Source organism: Manis javanica, chromosome 1 (genome assembly GCF_040802235.1).
Source record: "Manis javanica isolate MJ-LG chromosome 1, MJ_LKY, whole genome shotgun sequence".
Taxonomy (NCBI): Eukaryota; Metazoa; Chordata; class Mammalia; order Pholidota; family Manidae; genus Manis; species Manis javanica.
In genome coordinates, this window is record NC_133156.1 from 43362525 (window position 1) to 43372742 (window position 10218).

At 45.2% G+C, this 10218-nt stretch overlaps 1 pseudogene; it reads left to right on the forward strand.

Moving 5' to 3' along the window:
* The first annotated feature begins 4173 nt into the window (after positions 1–4173).
* Positions 4174–7380, forward strand: LOC118973681 (protein phosphatase Slingshot homolog 1 pseudogene; annotated as a pseudogene).
* The last annotated feature ends 2838 nt before the right edge of the window (positions 7381–10218 follow it).

Below are 10218 nucleotides of genomic sequence, written 5' to 3' on the forward strand. Positions count from 1 at the left end.
AATCAAATGTTTTTAGATCATCTCAATTTCAATATAGCTCTTATTTTAAGTTAATTTGCGAATTAACTTAAACTGAAATTAAGTATTTCAGACATAAAAATAAAATAAAATTCTAGTGGTTCGAAACCCCCAGAGGCTGGTAGCTGACTTCAATTTAAGATTCTACATGACACTTAGTTATTAGACCTTGAAGAAACTGCTTTACTCTCTGTTTTCTAATCTTTAAATAAGTACAGGTGGTGGTGAAGTTATTACAATAAACATTCTTTCCATATTTTTTATTCTATCATAAGTAAATGGAGTGACATTTCAATACTGCCACTCTAAAAAATGAAAGCTAAAGAAGAGAATTAAACATTATAGTACAAGGAAAGTATATGGGTCTGAATCAGTCACAGCTTCAAGGAGAATTAGGCGAGGGGTGGTGGCTGTCCTTGGATCCCTAAAGAGAGGCTAGAGGTGAGCTGGAACAGAAAAGGGCCATGTTACAGGAAGGATCTAGAAAGCACTTCAGGAAGCATGTCTGTAAGTCAGTTTCAACTTAGCCCTTGCTATGGACTGAATGTCTATATCCCTCAAAATTCATATGTTGAAGCCCTAATACCCTGTGCGACAGTATCTGGAGTGGGACCTTTGGGAGGTAATAGGGTCATGATGATATTAGTGCTCTTATAAAGAAAGACATCAGAGACATGATCTCTCTGTCCACCGTGTGAAGCTGCAGCAAGAGCACTCATACCAGGAACAAAACTGCCTGGAACCTTGGTCTTCATCTTCCCAGTCTCCAGAACTCTGAGAAATAACTGTTACTTGGTGAAACCACATAGTCTATGGTATTTATCATAGCAGCTGGAGCTAAGTTAGTCCTCCACTGAGGCAGCCTTTTGAATCTAACACTTTCAAATCTAGCCCAGATTTTTCTTTTCTTCCAAAGTGCAACTCTATAGGTCTTCTTTCATTTAGATGTCTCATGGCCATTTCAACCTCAGCATACCCCAAATCAGGATGACTTGACTTGTCCTCCCAAACTTGTTCTTCTATTGTCACAATGTACTCAGATGATTGAACCAGAAATGCCTGATTCCTCCTCTTTTTCTACCCACCCCCCAATATCCACTCCATAACAGTCCATCTCCAAAATGTCTTGAATACATTTACTTTTCCCCATTATTACTGCTGTCCCCTAGTCAAAGTCATTGTTGTGTTGTGTCTTGCCTGGACTATTCCAGTAGACAGTTTTCACTCCTTCTTTACCCTAACTACAGTCCATTCTTTGAGAGGCAGAATAAACTTTTAAAAACTAAAATAAGATTATCACCATTATAACTAAATACTCCAGTCGATTTCAATGCACACTGTTTACTCCACTCTGCAAAACCTTCTATGACATAACGAGTCACGCTCCACCCTCACCCTAGCTGGTTCTACTTCTTCACCACTTCCCTTTAGGAGACCCAGATACTGGAAGAGACCAATCTCATCACGCTCAGCTGTTTGCACAAGCTGTCCCCATTCCCTCTGCCTGGCATGTTTTTCCCTTTCCTTCCTCTCATCCCTGAGCTCACCCTACTCCCCTATATGTGGCCAGTTTGTTTTCCTTCTTTAGCATTCAGTTTGATGGCAGCAAAACAGATGCTTTCTCTCACCACCCTCCCAAAAAAAGGCTTCGCCTTATTTATTACTTAAGACCCTTGTTTCCTTTGCAGCTCTTAGTAAAATGATCAGTTATTTAACTCATCTATCTTTATATTCTTAATTTTTTTCTTCCTCCAGAATATTGAATCCTTGAAGGTGGGAACAAATATTTCATTTACCATCATTTCCTGGTACTTAAGACTGTGTCTAGAACATGATAGGCACATGGTATTTGTTAAATAAATGCATTGTGTGTCAGGAAGTTTTCCCATCAATTTTCTCATAAAAACCAATAATGAAATGACATTTTCCCCAACTTTTTCTTTGTCAGGTTTATTCCACAAAGTAGAGGAAACCTGAAATAAGGTAACAGAAACTGCTGTTCATGTGTTTTCTTATTATGTTGCTGATTTGAACTCGTATTTTCATTTCTCATGACTTAGCAGTTTCTTTAAACTATTTCACCTAGTTATTGGGCCCTATTTTATTGTTAAAACTTTTGAAAAATCCAACTTTAACTAAAACACTGAAAAATCCTCAGTGTTACTTGATATTTTCCTAGCTTTTTAAATAAGTTTACTGGAGTTCAGAGTTGCTCATAAAGGTCACCTATTGCACTGTGAAAACTCTGAGAATTGGACACTCTAAACACAAATAATAAGGTATTCATGGGTATACACAGGACTATATAGCATTAACATCCTATAGCACTTATTTTTTAACAGGCTATGTAATTTACTTCTTTAGGCTAAAACTCGGTTTTCAAGGGAGACTGCACAATCAAATTAAACTTCCTTTAATTTGAATCTTAAGTGGTTTTATGTTAACTCAGCTGAATACTGTTGTCAGCAACAAAAAGTGAAGCTTTATTAAATAATGTTTTGAATAAAGTATCTGCAATTCATAAATTATCATAATCCAATTTTAGACAGTCTCATATATACAATGGGTCAGTTTTTGTATGAATTCTGTTGCAAATTAAAAACAAGAGGGAAAAGAATGAAAAAAAACTAACCCACTGGTGAAAGTAAGGTATCTGTGAAAAGAGCTATTCACCTTTGCTTAATCAATATGGAACTAAAAACCTACATATAAAACATGAAACCATAAAACACCTAGAAGAAAGCATAGGCAAAAATCTCTTCAACATAAGCATGAGGAATATTTTTCTAGATAGGTGGGGAAGGCAAAGGAAAGAAAAGCAAAAATGAACGAGTGGGACTACATCAAATAGAATAGCTTCTACACAGCAAAGGAAACCATTAACAAAACCAAAAGGCAACCTCAGGTATGGGAAAATATATTCATAAATGATTTTCTCATAAGGGGTTAACATCTAAAATATATAAAAAGCTCATATGCCTCAACACCAAAGAAACAAATAACCCAATTAAAAAATGGGCAGAGAACCTGAATAGACATTTTTCCAAACACATACAGATGGTCAAAAGGCACATAAAAAGATGCTCTACAATGCTAATCATCTGGGAAATGCAAATCAAAACCACAATGAGGTAACACTTCATTGTTATCAGTTATCAGAATGGCCATTATCCAAAAGACAAGAAATAGCAAGTATTGACGAAGATGTAGAAAAGAGGGAACCTTCCTACTACACTGTGGTGGGGATGTAAATTGGTGCAGCCACTGTGGAAAGCAGTATGGAGGTTCCTCAAAAAACTAAAAATAGAAATAGCATTCAAACCAGTAACTCCACTTTTAGGAATTTACTCAAAGAAAACAATATCAAAATCTTTGAAAAGATATGCACTCCTATGTTTACTGTCCCCTGATTTATAATAGCCAAGATATAGAAGCAACCTATATGTTCATTGATAAATGAATAAAGATGTGTACATATACACAATGGAATATTACTTCACAAAAAAAAAGAATGAAATCTTGCCATTTGAAACAACATGGACTTAGAGGGTATTAGGCTAAGTGGAATAAGCCAAGCATAGAAAGACAAATACCATATGATTTCATTTATATGAGGAATTTACAAATTTACAAAAATAAAACATAGACACAGAAGAGACTGCTGGTTGCCATGGAGGAGGGGATAGAGAGGTGGGTGAAACAGGTGAAAGAGATAAAAGGATTCAAAATCCTAATCATGGCATAAATTTGCCATGGGGATGAAAGTACAGCATAGGGGATATAATCAATAATATTAGAATATCACTGTATGCTGACAGATGGTAACAACAGTTTTTGGGGTGAGCATTTAATAATGTAGATAACTGTTGAATGACTATATCATATACATGAAACCAGTAGAATACCATAATCAACTACACTTCAATAAAAAAAATTAAATAGTGGCCCGGCCTGGGCGACGGCGGTGGCTCTATCTTAGGGTCTCGGCGGCACCCGAGCGCCGTGCCGCAGCCATGGCCTTGGTGACCCTGTAACAGTAGCCCATGCCCAGCACCGCCTCCTCCTCCACCAGCAACAGCGAGTTGGAGGCTGGCAGCATGAAGATCGGTAGTTAAACCTCAGGAATGTAAGGGAAACCAAGGGGAATTTTTGTCCATGATTTCCAAGGCAAAGGTCACTGTTAATAGCTGGCTGTTTCCGGAGTGCTCAGGTTTCTGTTTAAGTGAGAGCTTTTTCATGGTGAAAGGAGCAGCCCTCTTCTTACAACAGGGAAACAGCCCTCAAGGCCAGAGGAGTCTTCAGCATCCCCACAAGCATGCAGGTGACTTGCCCCAACATCTTCAAGTAATGATCCAACCTTCTGCGGTGTGAAGATAGAATCAAGCTGGCTGTGCGCTTGGAGAGCGCCTGGGCAGAGCGGGTCCGGTACATGGTGGTGGTGGACAGCAGCGGGCACCAGGACACTGAGGAGAGCATCTTGCTGGGAGTCGACTTTTCCAGTAAGGAAAGTAAAAGCTGCACCATTGGCATGGTCGTCCGACTGCGGAGCAACACAAAAATCCACCTTGATGGAGATGGTGGATTCAGCATCAGCACAGCAGGAAGGATGCACGTCTTCAAGCCCGTATCTGTCCAGGCCATGTGGTCTGCCCTGCAGGTCATTCACAAGGCCTGTGAAGTGGCACGATGGCACAACTACTTCCCCGGAGGTGTGGCCCTCATCTGGGCCACCTACTATGAGAGCTGCATTAGCTCTGATCAGAGCTGCATCAACGAGTGGAACACCATGCAGGACCTGGAGTCCACACGGCCCGACTCCCCAGCCCTATTTGTGGACAAGCCAACTGAAGGGGAAAGGACTGAGAGCCTCATCAAAGCCAAACTCCAGAGCATCATGATGAGCCAGGATCTAGAAAACGTGACCTCCAAAGAAATCCGTAATGAGTTAGAGAAACAGATGAACTGTAACTTGAAAGAATTCAAAGAATTCATAGACAACGAGATGCTGCTTATCTTGGGACAGATGGACAAACCCTCCTTGATCTTCAATCATCTTTATCTCGGCTCGGAATGGAATGCATCCAATCTGGAGGAACTGCAGGGCTCAGGTGTGGACTACATTCTGAATGTCACTAGAGAGATAGATAATTTTTTTCCTGGCTTATTTGCATATCATAACATCCGAGTGTATGATGAAGAGACAACTGACCTTCTTGCCCACTGGAATGAAGCTTACCAATTCATAAACAAAGCGAAGAGGAACCACTCCAAGTGCCTGGTACATTGCAAAATGGGTGTCAGTCGATCGGCTTCCACCATCATAGCCTATGCCATGAAGGAATTTGGCTGGCCTCTGGAAAAAGCTTAGAACTATGTGAAGCAAAAGCGCAGCATTACACACCCCAAGGCAGGCTTTATGAGGCAGCTGTCTGAGTATGAAGGCATCTTGGATGCGAGCAAACAGCAGCACAACAAGCTGTGGTGCCAGCAGACCAAGAGCTGCCTGCAGCAGCCTGTGGATGACCCTGCAGGGCCTGGGGACTTCTTGCCAGAGACCCTGGATGACACCCCAGAAGGCCAGCTGCCCTGCTTGGATGATGCCGCCCAGCCTGGTTTCCCAGGCAGCAGGTCCTCAGGAGGACCCGCTCTTCCCTGCTGTTTCCAGCGACTCTCAGACCCTGTCCTGCACTCCCTGAATGATAAAACAGGCAGCATGGTCCCCCTGGAGGACCTGGAGAGGGACGCTCTGCTGGGGGAAGCGGCTCAGCCAGCAGAGGGTCACAAGCCTGCCAGACATGCCCAGGAAGGTTCTGGACTCTGTGAGAAGGAAATGAAGAAGAAACTAGAGTTTGGGAGCCCCGAAGCCCGTTGTGGCTCCTTGCCACAGGTGGAGGAGATGGAAAGGGAGGAGGGCCCCAGAGGAGGGACGTGGGGGCAGCCCCCAGCCCAGCTTGACAAAACCCTGCTCAACTGTGAAAACCTAAGTAACAACAACAGCAAGAGGAGCTGTCCGGACGACTTTGAGCATGCTGCCCTTTTTGGGATCCTTAACAAAGTGAAGCCTTCCTACAAATCCTGTGCCGACTGCATGTACCCTACAGCCATTAGGGCTCCAGAGGCCTTGGGGGAGCAGTGCGAGAACCCCTGTGCTCCTGCCATCTGCACCCAGCCAGCCTTCCTGCCCCACTTCACTTCTTCCCCTGTGGGCCACATGTCTGGTAGGTCCCGAGCTTTGGAGAAGCTGGCCTCTGGGCCAACCAAAAGTTCCCCATTTCTACCACCAGCAGGCTCGAGGAGGCCAGACTCCAGTGGTTCTGGGGCAGGGGCTGTCCCAGAGCTACCAGCTAGCCTTTTGGAACCTTCCAGAGAGACCCAAAAAGTCCTGTCAAAGTCCCTCCTTTTGAAGAACTCTCACTGTGATAAGAACTCTCCCAGCATGGAAGTTGTGAAGGAGGAACCGCCATCTAAGAAAGATCTGAAGCCGGCCAAGGACCTGCGTCTGCAGTTCAGTAAAGAATCCGAGAAACCCACAACCAACAGCTACTTGATGCAGCACCAGGAATCCATCATTCAGCTGCAGAAGGCAGGCTTGGTCCACAAGCACACCAAAGAACTGGAGAGGCTAAAGGGCATGCCTGCAGACCCGGCGTCTCCCTTCAGGGACAGCGCCACCAGCAGGCTGGAGGCCAGCATACCAGAGGAGAACCAGGATCTGGCTGCTGTCCCTCCCCCGGGACTCCCGGCTCCACCCAGCATTGCTGGGGGCGAGAAGTCAGACTCTGCCCACCCCCCACCAGAAGGGGCCTCATTGAAAAGCCCTACTCCTTTCCTCTGCCGCCTGGACCACACCAGTCATTTCTCAAAAGACTTTCTGAAGACCATCTGCTACACACCCACCTCCTCCTCCATGAGTTCCAACCTGACTCGGAGTTCCAGTAGTGACAGCATCCACAGCGTCCATGGGAAGCCGGGCCTGGTGAAGCAGCGGATGCAGGAAATCGAGACCCGGCTCCGGCTGGCAGGCCTCACGGTCTCATCCCCACTGAAGCGCTCCCACTCTCTTGCCAAGCTTGGAAGTCTCAACTTTTCGGCCGAGGACCTGTCCTGTGAGGCCGACGTGTCCACAATAGCCGACTCCCAGGGTGCCAAGCTGAGTGAGTGTTCCTTCTTGAACGCGTCCCAGGCAACCGCAGGGAACCCAGCCACAACCTCTGAACAGTCAGGGAAATCTGCCCCAGAAAACCTGAGAAGCTCCTCATCGATGAGCAAAAGCTGACCCACCTTTGCTGCAATTAGACTTAGATTTTCACATGATTCTTCCCTTAGTTTCACTGTGCATTTTGGTCAGCCCAGTACATCTTGATTTCTCATTACAATTGGCATTCTCCTAACTGTTCTTCCCTTCTTGCCATCAGGGGAGGTGAAGGAACAAAAATAACTAACACGTACCACAAGAAGAAAGGGGAGATGTCAGTGGTGTGGCCTGGGGGAACCAGAAGCTGTCAACCAGTAGACACAAAATTCTAATCCCCAAGTCATGTGTTTCTTTTTCAAAACCAATCATGTTTAAAGAAGAGCATAGACAGATAGGCACACACACTGAAAAATATTCCATCTGCAACATGCAAAAGAATAATTGTGGTGACGGGATCATCACCCTGGGGCACGTTCCTAGCTCATTCAGGCCCTCTTGGGAAAACTCTTGGATGGCAATATAAGTCCTACCTCTGTTCCTGCTGTGCTTTTGATTTTTAAAATACAGTAATGACCAAGGCTCCTTCCAGGGAATAATGCTGTGTCAGAAAACAAAATTTGTATTTTTTTGGTTGGGACCCCAAAAAGTGTTAAGACTATACAGTGGACTATACCACGCACTGCCAGGTAAAGTCATACACAGGCGTAAATGCTGTGGCACCCACCAGCCTTGTGGTGCATGGAGACCCTCTGTGCAGTGGACCTCTCTGGCCTGCTGTGTTGTCGCAGCTGGGTGATGTGTGTCTGGCCTGCACTGGGTGCAGTGGGGGGATGTGATGTCCTCTGCTGGGGCTAATGATGAGGTTCAGATCGCTCCCTACCTGGCCTCCAGAGCACTGTTGAGTCTCACCTGCTGCTGAACCCAGTGTGGCTGTGTGGTTTCGAAAGCGCTCGCGTGTCTGGCAGGGGTGTGGTTCTGAGATGGGGTCACCCTGCCAGCAGTCCGGCCCATGGGTTTGTTAGGTCCCATCCACTCCTGTGGAGAGGAAATGTTGGTTGGCGGTGAGGCTCTCCTGTCAGTCCCTATTCAGGAGCAACTCAGAAGCAGCTTCTCTGTGAGGAACTGGACTGTAGAGAAGCTGTCCGGATGTTTACTGCTTCCTGCTTGTCTCCCACTCTTCTCAGCAGTGAGGATGGAGTAAAGGAGGGGTCTGTAGTCCCTGGCTGGGCCCGGGGGCAGCGCCTTTGAGAATTAGGTGAGCTTTGTGGGACATGCTGCCACAGGCTCTGGGCTTAAGTGGAGGGACTCACTTACTGTCAGCAAGACAGGATGATGAAATATTCTGAAGAGAGGGAAGAGGCTTGGTAGAGAAGGCAGGAAGTTTTAATTCAGGGGTCAGCAAACTATGGTGTGTGGCCACATGAGCTGAGAATGGTTTTTACATTTTTAAGGGATTAAAAAAAAAGAAGCTAATGCACCACAGAGACCATGTAACCTGCAAAGCCTAAGATATCTACTATCAGGCCCTTTGTAGAAAAAAATTGCTGACCCCTGGTTTTATTTGACAACACAGGCCTGCCCAGAGCCCTCCAGGAAGAAGCTGGATAAATTTGAAGGCCTTCCCTGCCTCTTCAACATGTCATGCCAAGCCCTTCCCTCCCCACCACCCGGACTTTGTCACCCACCCGTGTCCCTGCAGGTGGGGTGGCTTTGTACACGCAGGGGCACTGCTCGCTGAAGTGCTCCCACATCTGCAACTCGCTCTCCGCTGGGTCAGCCAGAGTGATTCAGTGACACCAGAAAGCCTCCAAAGGCCAGCCCACTTCTGAAAGTGGACGAATGAGTCGCCATCGTACACCTTACATTGGTCAGAACTGGGCCTCCCAAAGCAGCCATTCCAGAGAGCACCCCAGGCAGGGTCTTCAGGAGCAAGACTAGCCCCCATTTCAACAAGTGGATAGTCGTTGTAAAAACCCTCTCTCCAAGACCTTTTTCTCCCTGGCATTGTTTTCTGTTTTTGTTTTTGTAAGCATACATTATTTCACTTTATACCTTAAGAATTTATTTTTCCACCACTGACAATTGAGATCATCTAAAATGGTGATTACCCACTTAAACCCTGTTGAGTCCCCCTCTTCCCTGCCAGCAAAAGCGTATTCTCATAAAATATATCAAGTTTGATGTTTTGCCAAAGTAAATTTCATGTGGTGGATCAATTTTTGTGTCAAAATAATCCTTTAGATTCGGTGATGACAGGCTTATGTTGGTTTTTTAGGCTCATCTGTGTATGAGAACAGTAGTTTTAAAAAGTTTAATTTGAAAGCTGTAATTTTTCTTTATCAGTTAAAAGGTGGGGGAGGATTACAAATATGAGTGGGTCTTTGGCTTTTGGCAGACTTACCCATTCATTTTCAGAAGCACAACCCATAGAGCAGCAGCTGAACAGACCAGGGCTCAGGTGCCCATCATCGGAGCAGAATGAACTGTGCTCGCGCTGACGGGTGTCACTGGGGCCTGGAGAGAAGGACGGGTGTTTCTCCCAAGACCCAGATTGGCTGCATGTAAACATATGGCAAATTGCTCTTAAAAATATACTGACAGAATGAGCATCCTGCCAGGCTTGGGGGCACCTTGGTAAAGACAGATTCATACCAGAGTCTGAAAAGAAAGTTTGCACCATGAGATATGCCATATCTTGGCCAATACTTTGCCTGAAGTCCTAGCTGATGGGGAAGATTCTGAACAGGAGTGGCAGGATGAGCGGCAGGGGTTTATGCTGTGAAAACCATTGATTTTGGTGATGGCCATTTTCAGGGAATGCCTTTGCTGAATTAGCAGAGAATGAAAACTTTTCTAAATCTTGATTGATACCCTGTGTAGTCAGCTGCATTTCTTCTTTCACTTTGACTTCCGCTTTCATTCATACGCTGTACCAAAAGTTAGGCTAAACTTTTCTAGATCTCCTTGCATTGATACAGGGAGGTCTGTCTGGCAACCAGGCTGTC